The 17,409-nt window shown below is 43.4% G+C and overlaps 1 long non-coding RNA gene across 2 annotated transcripts in view; it reads left to right on the top strand.

The window, feature by feature from the left end:
* The window catches only part of LOC309389128, a 32,943-nt gene extending 16,699 nt beyond the window's left edge, over window positions 1-16,244 (top strand). Inside the window, exons 2-5 of one of the 2 annotated variants that reach the window (XR_014174897.1) lie at window positions 13,411-13,516; window positions 14,609-14,671; window positions 14,769-14,835; window positions 15,993-16,244. This is a non-coding gene — a long non-coding RNA (uncharacterized lncRNA). Of the gene's footprint in view, window positions 1-13,410; window positions 13,517-14,608; window positions 14,672-14,768 lie in introns of both variants that reach the window. The other variant, XR_014174898.1, reaches the window with a different exon arrangement.
* The last annotated feature ends 1,165 nt before the right edge of the window (window positions 16,245-17,409 follow it).

Raw genomic sequence — 17,409 nt, 5'->3', positions numbered from 1 at the left:
AGATCTAACTCTAGTCTGTAATTCAATTACTTCAACATGTTGCAGAAAATGACAGGCTTAGACTTCTCAGGATACAGGAAAAGTTTATTTGGCAGCCAGGTTCAGAAAGCAAGCAAATAGCTAGCATTGGAAATTCTGAACAATCTTTCTTATTGATGCACGCATTTTTATACATTCTCAAAGCAGCGTAACACGGAAATACTTAACACATTTCTTATTGGTTATTTAAGGGGAAAAGCCTTATAAGTAGATGGGGGTCTTACTTCTCCTTTTGTTACAGGTAAGGGCTACGTGTCATTAACGAACTTTATTTGAACCTTGTGGTTTTGGACTTTTGACATAGGGACTTTTACTGGAACATGTTGTGGTTAAGGGCTGATGACATTTCCCTGTCCCTTTAAGCAAGCTTCCAACTGTCCCATTAAGCAAGCTTCCAACTGTCCCTTTAAGCAAGCTTCCAACTGTCCCTTTTATGCCACGTCTTCATTCTTATATTTTTAATCCATATTTTATTCCACTTTATTTCCCCCCTTCTAGACTCTATTAAGGCCCACAATTGAGTCTAGCCTGTTAGATTAACAATATAAGCATGCAGAATACAGAATAGCAGAAAAAGCAAGGATACAAGAATACACATCTCAGGGCTTATCTTCTGGAATCACTTTCTCTACTTCTAAGAGGGCAATTTGAATATAGGAACTGGTATCTGAGACTTCATCTTCCTTGAGGGTATGAGGAATTAGGCTTTCCATTAACATCAATTCCTTTTCAGATTGCATTTCTTTTACAGACCTCATAACGAGCTGTTTAAGCAAGGGCATTATGCAGGGGAGGAAGGCTAAACTTGCGATTCCACATAATAAAAGAAATAGCATTTGCTTAATCCATCCTGTTCCTGGTAGCCAAGAGAACCACGCATCTGTCCCTTGTAATTTTTGACCAATAGAGGAAGCTCGATCTCGTAGTTCTTGGATCACACCCCGGACTGTTCCTGATTTATTCATATAAAAGCAACAGTCCTCCCCCCAAAATACACATAGCCCACCCTTTTCAGCAGTTAGAAGGTCAATGGCTCGCCGGTTCTGTAATACTACAGCTGCTAGAGAATCAATTTGGTCTTGGACTTCAACCAAGGTGCCAGCAATTTGGTTCAGGCTTTCTTGGAATTCTTCCGACAGTTGCCTGAACTGTGTAATAGAATGGGTCATTCCACCTATACCCGTTCCTACTGCTGTCCCTATGCCCAGGATCGCTAACAGTGGAATTAGGAGTGGCACTCTTTTCTGGACATGTCCCATGAGGGGTACAGGGAGGGCCTGTTCCCCACTTACTACCCCCATTTTGGGGAGGAGGTGTACTAGGGTACATGTGCCAGTCCAATTGGTAGGCAAGCACAGATAGGCATTTCTCCCGCAGAGAAAGAAAACTCCATTTTCTCCTATACATACGCCAATGTTCATGGAGAAGGCATGGACTCGAAGGTTCCTTTCATTAGTCCAGACTTGTAAAGTTCCTGCTAGGAACATACCAGACAGGGGCTGCAATGGAACTTCTTGATTAGGGTCCATTAGCTTATTTCTGAGGACTGGTCCTTCAAAGAGATATTGGGAACTTGCATTTCCAGGGGGAAAGTAAACACAGACTCCCGTAGTAGACTGTATTGAGAGCCAAATGGGCAATCGGGGCGGTTGGAATGGCCTGGGGCAGCTTCCAGTGGTCAGATTCCCTTTCCATCGATTAAAAACAATTGGAGGTGGGAGTGAGAAAGTGACCTTTTGTTGGAAGAGCTTGTGAGCAGAGGGAGACATGCTGTGAGTCAATTTTACGTCTATTAGGGTTTTCCTGGGGGCTAGGTACATTTCAGATGGGCATTGTTCCTCTGATAGTGACCCCACAGGAATACCAGGCTCCTGATATCGTTTGATGCACAAGGAGGGTGACCCTATAATTTCTATGTCAACTGCTATGGGCCCAACGATGGGGAGATGGCTCATCCCTAGTCTTTTAAGTGCATCATACAGGTCGCCATGTAGCCGGGCTTCTGCCGATTTAGTTCCCCATCTACCTCCCTTGTCAAAGACTATCGTAGCTCTGGTCTTTTCCCAAAGATCTGACCCAACTGGCACCGCATGATAAGATGAGGGTCCAGCAGACAAACATAACCAGCATTTCTGGCCCAGGGCAGGGTCAGACTGATTGATTAAGCTTTGTCCTAATTCCAACACTCTTAACATGTAATCCCCTTGTCTTAACTGCTGAAGGGGTTCGTTTTCCCTGGGCTTTGCATTTTTCTTTCTTACAGGGTTTGTCAAATACCTAGCTGGAAGTGTTGGAATTGGCTTGCGGTTTCGTCCCCAAGCATAAATAATACGCCGCTGGCGGGAGCGGACCAGTTCCCCACTCTGTAACGTGTTTTTATCTTGTTCTCCGAAATTTTTGACATCCTCAGATTCTTCCTCTAGAGCTAAGGGCGTTTCTTGTGTATTTTCGCAACATGGGGATTTAATAGTCAGGAAGTTATCACTTAGCATGCCTTTTGCCAACAACAGCCAAAGCCACAAACAACTCATAATTATCCCTTTACACAATATTTTCCTTTCACACAGTTCCTCTTTAGCCTATAGATTCACTACATCAGGGAGAGGGATAGGATTATATATGGTTTGGAGGGTTACAGTATTGGCTTCTGACTCTCCACAAGACCAAATCTTATTTGCTAGAAACACACAACAAATTATAATAAGGATAATAAAACTTACAAAAGTAAAAGATATAGCAGTTACAGATATAAAAGCGTATACCGCCATATCTTGACAGGTGCTCGATTTCTCTAATTCATCTTGCAACTGATAAGTCGGAACGTTGTTTTTCCTTCCTCCAATTCTTCAGCCGTACGTCGAGAAACCAGCGTCCGGTTGTGGATTCAGTAGGGCTTCTTCTGCCCCGTAAGAGCTACCCGTTGCCGGTAGGGAAGCTTATAGGAGGCGTTTCTTTAGGCGTACTACTAAGGGCCGGGATTCGTCTGAGTCAGCCTCCCAGCGTTCTTCAGCGGCTGGTTTAATGCGGGTCCAATGAATCCAAGACTTGGATTCTAAAACTTTTACTGCAAGTGGAGAACACATAACTACAGTATATGGGCCCTTCCATCTAGGTTTCAAGTTCTCCCCTTTCCAGTGTTTTACCCACACTCTATCCCCCACCTGAATATTATGACTGGAACTTGTTAAAAATGGTGGGGTAAGGGAGACACAATATTGTTGGATTTCTTGCACTTTCTTATTTAATTCTCCCACCATTTGATTCACCCATGAGGCCCCCAGCTGTCCCAGGTCCCCTACGTGATTTTTCAAATTAGAACTTATTACCGGTGGCCGTCCAAACATCATTTCAAAAGGGGACAATTTAAGTCCTTTTCGTGGAGTACACCTTACAGACCAAAGGGCTAAAGGTAAGGCGTCTATCCATTTAAGGTGGGTTTCTAGACACACCTTAGTTATCTTTTCCTTAATAGTGCGGTGTGAGCGTTCCACACGGCCAGCGCTTTGGGGGTGCAGAGAACAGTGGAGCCTCCATTGGGTTCCCAAGGATTTTGCTAACTTTTGGGTTATTTGATGCACAAACTCTGGCCCATTATCTGATGATATGAATGAGGGAATTCCATATCGGGGCACAATGTCTTTGAGTAGGATCCTAGCTACTTCACGGGCTTGCTTCGTCTTTGTGGGGAAGCACTCAGGCCACCCAGTGTAATTGCACACCATGACCAACATAGCTTTATAAAGTCCACACTTGGGCATATCTGTGAAGTCAACAACTAACGAGTCCATGGGGTAATACCCTTTAGGCTGGCTCCCAGGGGGAAGTTTAGGTCCTTGCCTTGGATTAACTTGGGCACACGTGTTGCATCTTTCGCTGGCATGAGCACATAGAGAGTGAAGGCGGTCAATGTACGCTATACGTTGAAGTGCCTCAGCTAATGCAGTTTTCCCCATGTGTGTTGTTGAATGGGACTCCTTTACCACATGCCAGGCAATATTGGCGGGTACAAAGATTCTTCCGTCCGGAAGTACATACCATTCTCCCTTCTTTAGTCCGTTCAGGTCTACAGTCGCCTGGAGTTCCTCTGTCCTGGAATATCTAGGGCTGAGTTCTTTTGGTATTTCTAGTGCTACGTAAACAGGTATGTCAGGATAGCCTTGATCATCTCTGGTGGCTGCTAGTCTTGCTTCTTTATCTGCTGCCCTATTCCCTCTGGCTATTTCATCTTGTCCCTTCTGATGGCCTTTACAATGCATAACAGAGACTTTCTTTGGCATTTTTACTGCAGCAATTAGCCTTTCAATTAGGAAGGGGTGCTTGATTTCCTTCCCTGAGGCCGTTAAAAGACCTCTTTCTTTGTAGACAGCTGCATGAACATGCAAAGTGAGAAAGGCGTATTTAGAGTCAGTCCATATGTTTACTCTTTCATCCTTTGTTCTTTCTAATGCACGAATTAAAGCCCACAATTCTGCCACTTGGGCACTGGTGCCTTTTGGGAGAGGTCCACTCTCATGGACTTGGTCGAGAGAGACTATCGCATAGCCAGCATAACGTTTTCCCGTAGTAATGAAGCTTGATCCATCAGTGAATAAGTTATAATCTGCAGATTTCAACGGCATGTCCGTTAAGTCTGGTCTGCATGAGAACTGACTTTCAATGGTTCGCATACAATTATGCTCAATTTCGGGTCCTGGTATTGGCAAAAGGGTGGCAGGCTTTAAGGCATTTGTTTGCTTCAAGGTCACTTGTGGATTTTGAGTCAGGAGTGCCTGATATTTGTAAATTCTAGGGTTTGTTAACCACAAATGTCCCTTTGTTTCTAAAATCCCTTGAATTGCATGGCTGGTATAGATAGTGGTGGGCTATCCGAAAGTTAATTTATTAGCTTCCTCCATCAGGAGGGCAGTTGCGGCTAAAATTTTTAGACAATGGGGCCATCCCTTTGCAACATAGTCCAACTGTTTGGATAGATAAGCGATCGGTTGCTGCCAGCTTCCCTTTTCCTGTGTCAGGACTCCCAGAGCAGTGTTGCCTTTTGAATCCACAAAAAGATTAAAAGGTTTTTCCAAATTGGGGAGCCCCATTACTGGAGCTTGAGATAATTCTGCTTTTAGAGTTTCAAACGCCCGTTTTTGTTCCTTGAAGGGTTCCTTTTCACCCCCCTTCGTGGAGGTATACAAAGGTTTGGCCAAAAGAGCGAAATTTGGAATCCAGATTCTGCAATATCCAGCTGCACCTAAAAATCCTCGCAACTCTTTCCTGTTTGTTGGTTCCAGAATTCGGCAAATAGCCTCCTTTCGCTCATGTCCTATTGCTCTTTGTCCTTGACTTATGGAATATCCCAAGTATTTAACTTGGGTTTTTACTAATTGTGCCTTTTTTCTGGAGGCCCGATATCCCTTTTCCATTAATAGATGGAGTAATTGGTTGGTATTTTTCCAACAAGTTTCCTTCGTCTGTCCTGTCACTAAGATATCGTCTACGTATTGGAGTAGTACTTCTCCGGTTTCACAAGGCTGGAAATTTTCCAAGTCGGAGGCCAAGGCTTCACCAAAAAGGGTAGGTGAGTTTTTGAAACCTTGGGGAAGCCGAGTCCAAGCGTATTGCCTCTTACGACCTGTTAAAGGATCCTCCCATTCAAACGCAAACAGTTTTTGACTGTCCCTGTGTATTGAGATGGTGAAGAAGGCGTCTTTTAAATCTACCACTGAAAACCAAGTAGCTGAGGCTGGAATCAGACTCAAAAGAGTATAGGGATTGGGGACAATGGCATGTACAGTTACCGTGGCAATGTTCAAAATTCTCAGGTCTTGAACTGGCCGGTAAGAGCCATCTGGTTTTGGTATGGGCAAAATTCGGGTATTCCAGGGAGACTGTATTGTTCTCAGAATGCCAGCTTCCAAATATTTGACAATATGGTCCTGAATTGCCTGCGTAACGGATCGGGGATAACTTTTCTGTCTCAGGCGGACAGGCACAGCTAGAGGCTTCACTTGTATAATTATAGGTGCATGATGAGATGCGTGGCCGGGGGGGTTGTCTTCCGCCCAAAGTTTAGGTACTTTAAATTCCTGCCAGGTATCGGGGATCTGGTCATCTTGAATTACCATCACTCGCCATATCTCATCTGGGGGGTGCCTCATTGTTAGGACCATTTTGTCTTCTTCAAAGGACAGTCTAGCTCCCATTTTACATAGAATATCACGACCCAACAGCGGAACTGGGCATTCAGGCATGTATAGGAACTGGTGTTCTATGTCTCTTCCATTCAGGGAACATTTTAAAGGTTTCAACACAGGGCGTCTGTTTATCTGGCCATCAACCCCTTGGATGTTTAGTACATTATTAGAAATGGGAGCCAAGGGTTTTGTAATTACTGATCTTGACGCCCCTGTGTCTACTAAAAAGGTTACATTATTACCCCCTATCTTCATTCGGACCAAGGGTTCAGGGGGGGCTGGACTAAACCCTGGTCCCCTTCAGTCTTCAGACCTTTCGTCTATCATGGCTAAGCTTATGGCCTCCGCCTCGCTTTGGGGCAGTCTTCGGTCTCTGCCCGTGAATCCACGGGGCTTCATTCCTCTTCTCCCTCCCGGGGAATCATAAATCTTGACCTTTCGATTCGATCGACCAGGTTCTCTTCTTCTATTCTGTCCTCTTCCCTGCCCCCTTATCCCAGCTTCTAGTCTTTTGGGGCATTCTAACATCCAGTGACCCTCTTCCTTGCACCAATTACATCGACCTCTGCTCTGGATTTGAGATTTATTTGACAATGCAACTGCCAGCAATTCGGCTTTGCGTTGCATTCTATCGTTCTTCTTTTTCTCTTCTACTTTTTCCCTGTTCACAAAGACTTTGCGAGCAATTTCCATTAATTGGCTTATATTCATCCCTAAGGCCCCTTCTTGCCTCTGGAGTTTTTGTTTAATGTCTGGGGCACTCTGGGATATGAAAGCCATCGTTAGCATATGGGCATTTTCAGGATCCAGGGGGTTGATTGGGGTGTAGGTTTTATAGGCATCGATCAGTCTTTGGAAAAAAGCTTCGGGACTTTCGTCTGGTTTTTGGATCACAAGAGAGGGTTTGGACATATTTACTGGGGGTTTTGCAGCTTGTTCTAAGCCTTGAAGAATTAGTGCCTGGTAGTCCCGGAGGGAGGCCATGTCTCTATAGGGGTCCCACTGTGGATCTTGCCGGGGGAACCGTAAATTTAGTGCAGCTTGAAGGCTCCCTCCATCTGCGGGTTTCAAGATTTTTCCAATGGCACCACTCAACCTTTCTCTTTCTTCTCCATTAAGGAGAGTAATCATTATTTGTTCCAAATCCTGCCATGTTGGATTATGGGTTCTGATAATGACCCTAACCAAGTCAATGACTTCCTGAGGCTTAGTGGACAGCGGTCCGTAATGTTGTTTCCAATTCAACAGGTCTGTGGTGGTAAACGGGACGTATTGAAACAAAGGTTGGATCTCTACTTGTCCCTGTCCATCTATAACCCTTTGATCCATTTGGCGCAGTGGAGCTAGGAGCTGGCTTCTGGTTCGGGCAGCAACTGGGGAATTTCGTTGGGTTACAGGAGAAGGGGGTCTGCTAGGCGAATTTTCCAATTTCTGCTTTTCTCCCTGGTTACTTTGTCCTACTGCCCCTTGGTTGATTCCACCACCGGCATTCGAAGGCTGCCTTGGGTGATAGAGAGGGGCATATGGAGGGGGGCCTTCTTCTTCATCGGGCGCAGTTTGGAGGAGAGGCTTTTTCTCAGGGTGATTCATTTTAACCTTGCTTTTTTCATTTCCTTTTATCCGAGCCACACAAACTTTTACGACTTCCTTTTTACATTTACGGAGCCAGTCAGGATTTTGTTGCACTGCTATCTGCCACTGGTCAATATACTGATATTGATCTGGGTGACCAGTTTTAGCATCTACTATGATCTGATGTACTTTTGAAATGATGTCTGGATTAAAGGTGCCTTCGGGTTTCCATCCTACATTAAAGGTTGGCCATTCGTTCTCACAGAATTTTTTTAGCTCCCCTGGGTTGGGTTTGGGATCTCCATAGTCTCCACTAAAAGCTTTCTTGAAGTTTTTCAACATGCACTGGAGAGGCGTTCGAGGAACGCTCCCCCCCCTCCCATGTTCTATTTCTAAGACACTGTCACCGACCTGGGGTGCCGGAATACCACGGTCGCCTTCAGGAACTGCGATGACTTAACCACCCACACAAACCTAGAGCCTCTTTAGGATACGCCGGTTCCGTTTGGAATGGACGCTATCCCGGGCTCAGGGAGGTGATCAGGCCCCCTCTTCCACTCCTAACCGAGTGGGTCCACAATTCTTTTAATACTTGCCTGCAGGCGTCTTCTTTCTCAGCCGGCGTAAATTTTATTAACTTGTCCTGATCCTGGTCAGATCCTTGGATCGGTGGTGTCCTCCGGATGCCCAAGAGGGGTCATCGGCCCCCTTCCAGAGAAAGATCTCCGTGGCGCCTGAAGAAGGGCGAGATGGCCTCGATGGGGCACCGGTCGGTCCGTTCCGTCCTCAGCGAAATATCGCTCTAAGTCCTGCCGCGGTCGCCAGAATTGTTGCAGAAAATGACAGGCTTAGACTTCTCAGGATACAGGAAAAGTTTATTTGGCAGCCAGGTTCAGAAAGCAAGCAAATAGCTAGCATTGGAAATTCTGAACAATCTTTCTTATTGATGCACGCATTTTTATACATTCTCAAAGCAGCGTAACACGGAAATACTTAACACATTTCTTATTGGTTATTTAAGGGGGAAAGCCTTATAAGTAGATGGGGGTCTTACTTCTCCTTTTGTTACAGGTAAGGGCTACGTGTCATTAACGAACTTTATTTGAACCTTGTGGTTTTGGACTTTTGACATAGGGACTTTTACTGGAACATGTTGTGGTTAAGGGCTGATGACATTTCCCTGTCCCTTTAAGCAAGCTTCCAACTGTCCCATTAAGCAAGCTTCCAACTGTCCCTTTAAGCAAGCTTCCAACTGTCCCTTTTATGCCACGTCTTCATTCTTATATTTTTAATCCATATTTTATTCCACTTTAAACACAATAATGTTTAACATCTGATACTCCTAGTTCTCCTCTTAAAGCCTGAGCTGGATTCAAGCTAACATCAGTGGTTAATACTAAATCATTGTGTTCCATAAGTAAACTCTCATATTTTAAAACTCGTGAATCTGTCAGCCACTGACTGGCTTTTTAGTTCAAGATCACCCTCGCTTGATGAGAGGTTCTAACCAGAGGTGGTATTCAGCAGGTTCCGACCAGTTCTGGAGAACCGGTAGCTGAAATTTTGAGTAGTTCGGAGAACCAGTAAATACCATCTCTGGTTGGCCCTGCCCCCTCTATTCTCTGCCTCCCGAGTCCCAGCTGATTTGGAGGTAATGGGGATTTTACAGTATCCTTCCCCTGGAGTGGGGAGGTAATGGAGATTTTACAGTATCCTTCCCACCATGGGAAGCCATGCCCACCAAGTCACGCCCACAGAACCAGTAGTAAAAAAAATTGAATGCCACCACTGGTGCTAGCCACCAAGGCTCCTCCAAAAGTCAATTTTCTGCTTTCCATCACTAACACTGCTGTAGACCCCACTGCTTGAATACAGTCTGGCCATCCTTGACAGACAGGATCTAACATCTTGGACAAAAATGCCACTGGCTGTCTCTTTCCTCCCCACTTCTGAGTTAAAATCCCCAAAGCCATTTCCTTATCCATGTTTACAAACAAATGGAATTTTCTAGACCATAGGATGAAATCCTAAATATTCAAAATCAGTACATCTTGCACACAGACATAAAGGAGGAAGTAAAAAGAGCAACTTCAAAAAGAAAAAGTGGAAATTTAAAGGATAAAACCTTCACCCGTCTAGAAATGTTTAATGGTATGTGTCTGTCTTAATGAAGTATTCTGTTTTAATGAGGTATTAATCTTAATGAAGTATTTTGAGTTAACACACTGAAATATATGTGGGTATGCAAGTAAGCCGCTAGGCTATTTCAAAGGCTAAAATTATTGATACTAAATTTTAGTATCAATTATTTGCTTTTAATAAAAATAAAGTCAGATTCAGATTCCATTCAGATGGAAACAAATTCTAAACAAATTCTATTTACATAGCTTCCTATATGCAGACCAAAAACAGCGCAAACCAAAACTGCAAAAGCAGGTATCAGATGTCACATTTACCCTACTTTTCTCATTTCAATTAAGCAGAGAAAAAAAGGTTAAAGTGAACAGAAAAAATGCACCCCTCATTTCCTGCTTCTCTCACTCTTCTCAGTAAATAACTGCATTTTGCCATACATTTCTCTCACACATCTTCCATAGAATCTTTCTCATTTCTTTTCCTTGGAAACACTTGTTATTGCCTTTCCACTTAGTTCACAACAACAAAAAATCTGCAACTTACAGTTTCTTTGTAAGAAAGGGGATCAAAGTACTAGCCCATTTCAGTCTGGGGTGTGGGTCAACACAGAGGCATTCACACCAACTTTTTACCATCAACATCCTCACACATTTGTACTGCAATCAGACTGCTTGCATAAACAATTTCATATACAAAAATTTCATTTCATGCTTTCTCCAAGCAAACCAATCATTATAATTATCTCAGGGAGCTTTTCACAAGTCAATGAGAAAATACAAAGTTTTTAATACATTAAACTTAAACAATATTCTACAAACATTATTATTATTTATTTTTTATTTATTTAATTTGATTTCTAGACCGCCCCCTCTCCCCGAAGGGACTCGGGGCGGTGTACAGGTACCGAATTAAAAAACCTTACAAATAATCATAAATATAGTTAAAAACGAATTAAATTTTAAACCCCTGTACAAATTTATAAAAATTAAAAACTAAGCCTAAGACCAAAATTTAAAAATACAGGCTGGGGTGGGAGAGCTGGAATTAGGCCAAGCTGGCTAGATTAAACAGGTGGGTTTTGAGCTTCTTACGGAAGGAGCGGAGGCCCGTGGTTGTTCTAATATCAGGGGGAAGGTCATTCCAGAGGGTCGGGCCCATCACAGAGAAGGCCCTTCCCCTGGGCGTCGCCCGCTGGCACAGCCTACTGGACGGCACCCAGAGGAGTCCCTCTCTGTGTGAGCGAATCGGCCGAAGGGATGTATGGGGCAGGATACGATCCCGCAAATAACTAGGCCCTGTGCCATGGAGCGCTTTGAAGATGATAATCAGCACCTTGAAACGCACCCGAAAAGTTACAGGTAGCCAGTGCAGCCCGTGCAGGAGAGGTGTTACGTGGGAGTATCTAGTGACTCCCGAGACTGCCCGCGCGGCCGCATTCTGAACCAACTGCAGTCTTCGGGTGCATCTCAAGGGGAGCCCCATGTAGAGAGCATTACAGTAGTCCAGCCGGGACGTCACAAGCGCATGGGTGACTGTGCGAAGGGCGTTCCGGTCCAATAAGGGATGCAATTGGCGCACCAGGCGAAACTGGTGAAACGCCCCCCTTGCCACGGCTGTCACATGGTCGTCCATTGACAGCTGGGCATCTAGGAGGACGCCCAAATTGCGTACCCGATCCACGGGGGCCAGATGTTCGCCCCCAATGGCCAGTGATGGAATCAGCTGGTTGAACCAGGGTGCCGGTAGCCACAGCCACTCCGTCTTGGACGGGTTGAGCTTGAGTCTGTTACTTCCCATCCAGATCCGTACGGCTTCCAGACACCGGGACATCACTTTGACGGCATCGTTGGGGTGGTTCGGGGTAGAGATGTACAGCTGGGTATCATCCGCGTAGAGATGGTAATCTACCCCGAACCCACGAATGATCTCGCCCATGACCTATTGATACAAATATTAAAAATAATTCTGTTGCTGCTGCCATGGAAGGGAGGGGTGAGATTTTATGAGGTTTTATGTTGTGGATTTTTAATGTACTAAGCCATCAATAGTCATGTGTGTGAGTTAAGACAGCCATATAAATCTGTACAAATAATTAAATAATAAATGATTCTTAAAAGCAGCAAATATTTTCATAGTAACAACTGGTTAATTTTGGTAATTGCTATCATTAGCACGGAGAAATATTTTTATAGCTAGAGTAATTCTGGGGAAAATATTAGTAGACTAGATGGGCAGATGAAGAAAAATGTATGTTTATAATTTAACAATATAGATCCAAATTAGGTTGTTGTAAGAAATGCAGCAATAAAGGAATTGAAAATTGCATAAAAATGGTGGTCTGATAATGCTTCTTTACAAATCTACTGTATTGGCTATACTCTGAATACTGTGTACAGTTATAATTGACAGAATTCAAAGGATAGAAACACCATTTATGGAATAAAAATCCAGATGACATTTATTCATTGAATCTAAGTGTCTGCAGTAAACAAAATGAGTTGGCTTCCATTTGACCAAGGACCTTGATAATTTAGAGTGCAAGTCAACATATATAAAATCAAATGTCTGAAGTCTTTTCTTTTATAATAATTTTGTAAAAATTACATGTTTTACATTCTCCCATTTATGATCTGAGAATTTCTAGCCAGAAGTATACTCTGATACAGTCATGATATCTATATGTTACCTCCAGTATCAGGCAACATATGTCTATAATATATTTGCAAAGATTAACCACCGCATTGTGCTATTGTGTTTGGTTTTTCATAAGCCTCTATTTACCTATGGTAGTAACAGAATATTTAACTAGATAAACTAGTTAATAATTATCAGAAACATATGGTCGAAGGTCTTTCATGAACTCAAGGTCTTAATATGTTTGGGGCTAATCAATATAATGATTATGGTATGTACATTACCAGATATTTTAGGGAAAGTGTAATCTTACTACCAGTTCTGTGGGTGTGTTTTGATGGCGTAGTCTGGTGGTCATGTGACTGGGTAGACATATATAGGTGATCATGTGACTGGGTGGGCGTGGCTATGCAATCACGTGACGGGGTGTGGCCAGGTGATCATGTGACTGGGGTGGCTAGGTGATCACATGACTGGGTGGGTGTGGCCAATTGGTCATGTGACTGGATGGGCGTGGCCAATTTAGCAGTCTGTTTTGCCAATTTAGCATTAAACAATACACAGCAGTCCCCTTTTCTATTTTTCTTTTTAATACTACATGAAGTTTTTGCTCTAGTTTTTTTTTTTCCTAGGTGGGAGAGATTAGCAATGCTTGGGGAAGGAAAGGCATGCTTTCCACAGGTCTCATGGCTATATTTAAAGGGCCAACTAAAGGGCCGCCCCGAGTCCCTTTTTGGGAGAGGGGGCGGTTTAGAAATGTGAATAAATAATAATAATAATAATGTCATTGATGTTGGGAGATTCATTGATGAGGTGATAGTGACTGGATGTGTGATGTTTACTGGTGCAGCTGACTGGGTTGCCCCTGTGTCCCTCCAGTCCAGCTTACCTGCTGCCTGGTCACCTGCCTGCTGCCTGCATCCATTGCATAGAAGAGCTGCTGATTCTGCCTGCTGGTAAGTGACTGGGTTTTTTTCTTTATGCTTTATGGTTTTATGTTTTTTTAAAGGACATTTTATTTATTGTTTATAGAATATGTTTTTTAAAATGGTTTTAGGGAATTTTTTATTTATTTATTATTTATAGAATATGTACTTTTAATTGTTTTTAGAGAATGGTTTTTATTTATTGTTTATAGAATATGGGTTTTTTTAAAAATGGGTTTTAGAGAATACTTTTTTATTGTTTATAGAATATGGTTTTTAATGGTTTTTAGGAAATGGTTTTTTATTTATTGTTTATAGAATGTGGTTTTTTAAAATTGTTTTTAGAGAATGGTTTTTTTTTTCAGAAAATGTTTATTACAAGAAATGTTATTAATTTTTGGAAATGTTTTATTTGTGATGCAATATGTTGCTTTTAAGTGTGCAGGTTGGTGCATGGTTTGCGAGATTTTGTGTGTTTCTGTAGTGAATTCACTACAGAAATAAACAAAATCTTGCAAAGCTGCCTTGCACCAACCTGACCATAAAAAAGCAGCCACTTTGAGGCACATAAATTTTATGTGCCTCAAAGTGGCTACTTTTCTATGGGCAGGCCAGGTTGGTGCAAGGCAGCTTTGCAAGATTTTGTGTGTTTCCGTGTGATATCTGGTTGTTGAGGTAATTGCGAGGTGGTTGCTTCTTGTGACACCATGGCTGTTTTCATATGTGTGCTGCTTTGTGAGCTCCTGCAACTTGATGGGTTTTGATGGTTTCTGATTGCCCTGCTTTTGTTTTCCTGTTTTCCTGGGTTAATCTTGGTCCCAGGTCTTTTGTCTTTCCTATTCTGCACTTTTCTTGGTCTTCACTCATGGATCATCAGCTGTGTGATGATGTGGTCTGAGCCACTTTTTCACTGCAGAAATTAGATCCCATCTCTTAACAGGCATGCCAATAATGCTTATCGTCATCAGATTATTAATGTTTGGAACAATTAGGCAGGTTCTTTGCTCTGAACATATGAGGTTCATTTTTGAGAACTCCCTATCTCTTTCATTGTGTTATTATTATGTAAGGTGTAAGTGCATGCAATTAAAGTCTTTCTTTCTGTGTCTCTTCTTTGTGCAGGTTATTGGAGCAAAGTGGTGAAGTGGTAGGGTAGAAGACTGGCAAGGCAGTCATCTTTCCTCTGTAAGTAGCTGTTTTATTGTTTTCTCTGCTGGTTTCATTCTTAATGTAGTAGTGCATGCAATTAAAGTCTTCCTTTCTGTGTCTCTTCTTTGTGCAGTCCATTCATTGGAGCAAGGTGGTGAGATGGTGGTGTAGAAGACAGGCAAGGCAGTCATCTTTCTTCTGTAAATAGCTGTTTTATTGTTTTGTGTACTGGTTTCATCGATCCCGGGTAGCTCTCTGGTTTACCGAGGAGCTCCAGGAGATGAAATGCCAGAAAAGATGCCCAGAGAGTGATTGAAGGGCCAGCTGGTCCAAATCTGATCGAACACTAGTAAGAATTCATATTAAATCCTACTTAGTGGCGATAAAAACGGCAAAATGGCAACATTTTTCAGCTCTTATTGCGTCCGCAGATAACTGCCCAGCCGCCCTGTTTAGGGTGACCCGCTCCTTACTTAACCAAGGAACTGGGAAAGATCCCTTGCAGGGTAGGGCTGAAGAATTTATTCAGTATCTGCAGGATAAAATCGCTCAGATGCGGACAGGCTTGGACTCTGACTGGGTAGATTCAGACGAGTCGACGGGGATGAATCTTGTGGAGACTATCTAGGATGAGTTTGACTCTGTGACCCTGAGGGCATGGACAGGATTATGGGGAGACTTAGTGCTGCCATTTATGTGCTGGACCCGTGTCCCTCTTGATTAGTTTCGGCTTCCCAGGAGGTGACACGAAGCTGGCTCCAGGCGATTACCAATGCTTCATTGAGAGAGAGGTTCTTTCCCACCACCTTGAAGGAGGTGGTGGTGAGGCCCCTCCTTAAGAAGTCTTCCCTGGACCCAGCTTCTTTAGCCAACTATCGTCCGGTCTCCAACCTTCGCTTTGTAGCGAAGGTTGTCGAGAGTGTGGTAGCACATCAGCTTCCCCAGTACCTGGATGAAGCTGCCTACCTGGATCCATTTCAGTCGGGTTTCAGGCCCGGGTACAGCATGTCCTGGTCCTATTAGACCTCTTGGCTGCTTTCGATACCATCGACCATGATATCCTACTGCGACGACTTGGGGGGTTGGGAGTGGGGGGCACCATTTTATGGTGGTTCTCCTCCTACCTGTTGGATCAGTCGCAGTTCTTGTTGACTGGTTCTCTCACCCCTCCTGTTCAACATATATATGAAACCACTGGGCGAGATCATTCATGTGTCAGGCCTGCAGAGGTTCCTTTAAGAATCTTTGGCCTGCCACACTTTCTTATAATTTCCTATGTGTTTCAATAGTGTAGTAGTTGGGAGGGGGGAATAGAAAGGAGTAGGATTGTGGAATGTATGTTGTCATTCTTTTATAGAAGCCAAGGTCATCTTTTGTCTCCGCACCTCGACACCTGACCGGAAGCAGAGGGGTGTAAATGCCAGCGTGGAAGATGATGATTGGAACATGTGATGAATTATGGGGTGTGGGGAAAGATATGAACTTTCAACTGGGTGAACCCACAGGATGTAAAATAGAGTTGAAATTTCATAGCATAATGCCAACATGTCTGTCTTATTAAATTGGAGCTTTAAGGATAACTTTGCCTTGGAAAATGATTTAATTCTGCATGATATTTGGAACGCTGACAGTGAGTTTCTTCGGCACTGGGATGATAGTAGAGCATTTGAAGTAATAAGGAGCATAGCACATCTCTAGTGATTTATTAAAGATGGGGGTGAAGATGGGGGCCAGTTGGTCAACACAAGCTTTTAAACAAGAAGGAGTTATCTTGTCTGGGCCTGGTGCTTTTCCTGGCCTTTGTCTGTGAAAAAGACCTTGCACATTACTTTCTGAATCACCAGAGGTGGGGGCTCCAAAGGGATGGGGTCAGTTGAAAGAGGCTTGGCTGTTGTTGATGTGTCTGAGATGGGGAGTATAAAGATAAGGGGCAGTAATTTCCTCTCAAACCTACAATAAAACACATTCAGGTCATCTGCAGGTTGTCAATTTCCTTCAGCATGGAAAGGAGGTTTGCTGTAACCGGTGATATTTTTAAGGCTTTTCCACATGTTTGCAGGTTCACTTGTTAAGAACTGATTCTTTAGCTTTTCAGAGTACCTTCTTTTTGCTGCTCTGATCTTCCTTCTTAATACTTTTCTGGCTTAATTGTACAGCATTCTATTGCCTTTTCTGTAGGCTTCCTCTTTGGCATGACATATGCCAAAGATGTCTGCTATGACAGTGGCAGGTTAAGGCTCACTGGTGCCCCATCCTTTGTACATACTGTACAAATCTTCATTTTTTCCTTTCTCAACTTTGTGGTGCCCCCTTTGGGCCTGGTGCAGGGCTGGGTTCCTGCCAGTTCTAACCACTTCTATAGAAGAGGTTCCACAAATCTACCGTGCCATTTAGAACTGGATCCAGCTCCCTCCCCCCGCCCGTCCACACCACGCTTGCCCCGCCCGCCGCTCACCGATTGGCTGGCTCACCAATCTTGCCAGTAAACAGGACATCCATTTAGGAACATCATATAACCTGAAGTACTTTTACGTGATTTCTTATCACTTGCCCAATTAGAATCTACATAACAACATAATTCTGCATAATCAGTATGTGTTGGTTCTAACAATAACTTCATATGTTTAGTGTGTTTCAGGTATTTCAATAACTTCTTAACGCATGTCCAATGAAACTGCTTTACCTTACCTACGTGTCGTGACAAGAGATTAACACTAAGTGCAATGTCGGGTCTGGTCCAACTACTAATGTACAACAGTGACCCAATGACTGAA

Source organism: Natrix helvetica (assembly GCF_964273705.1).
Source record: "Natrix helvetica genome assembly, chromosome: 3".
NCBI classification, from domain to species: domain Eukaryota; kingdom Metazoa; phylum Chordata; class Lepidosauria; order Squamata; family Natricidae; genus Natrix; species Natrix helvetica.
This window is presented reverse-complemented; position numbering and strand designations above follow the sequence as displayed.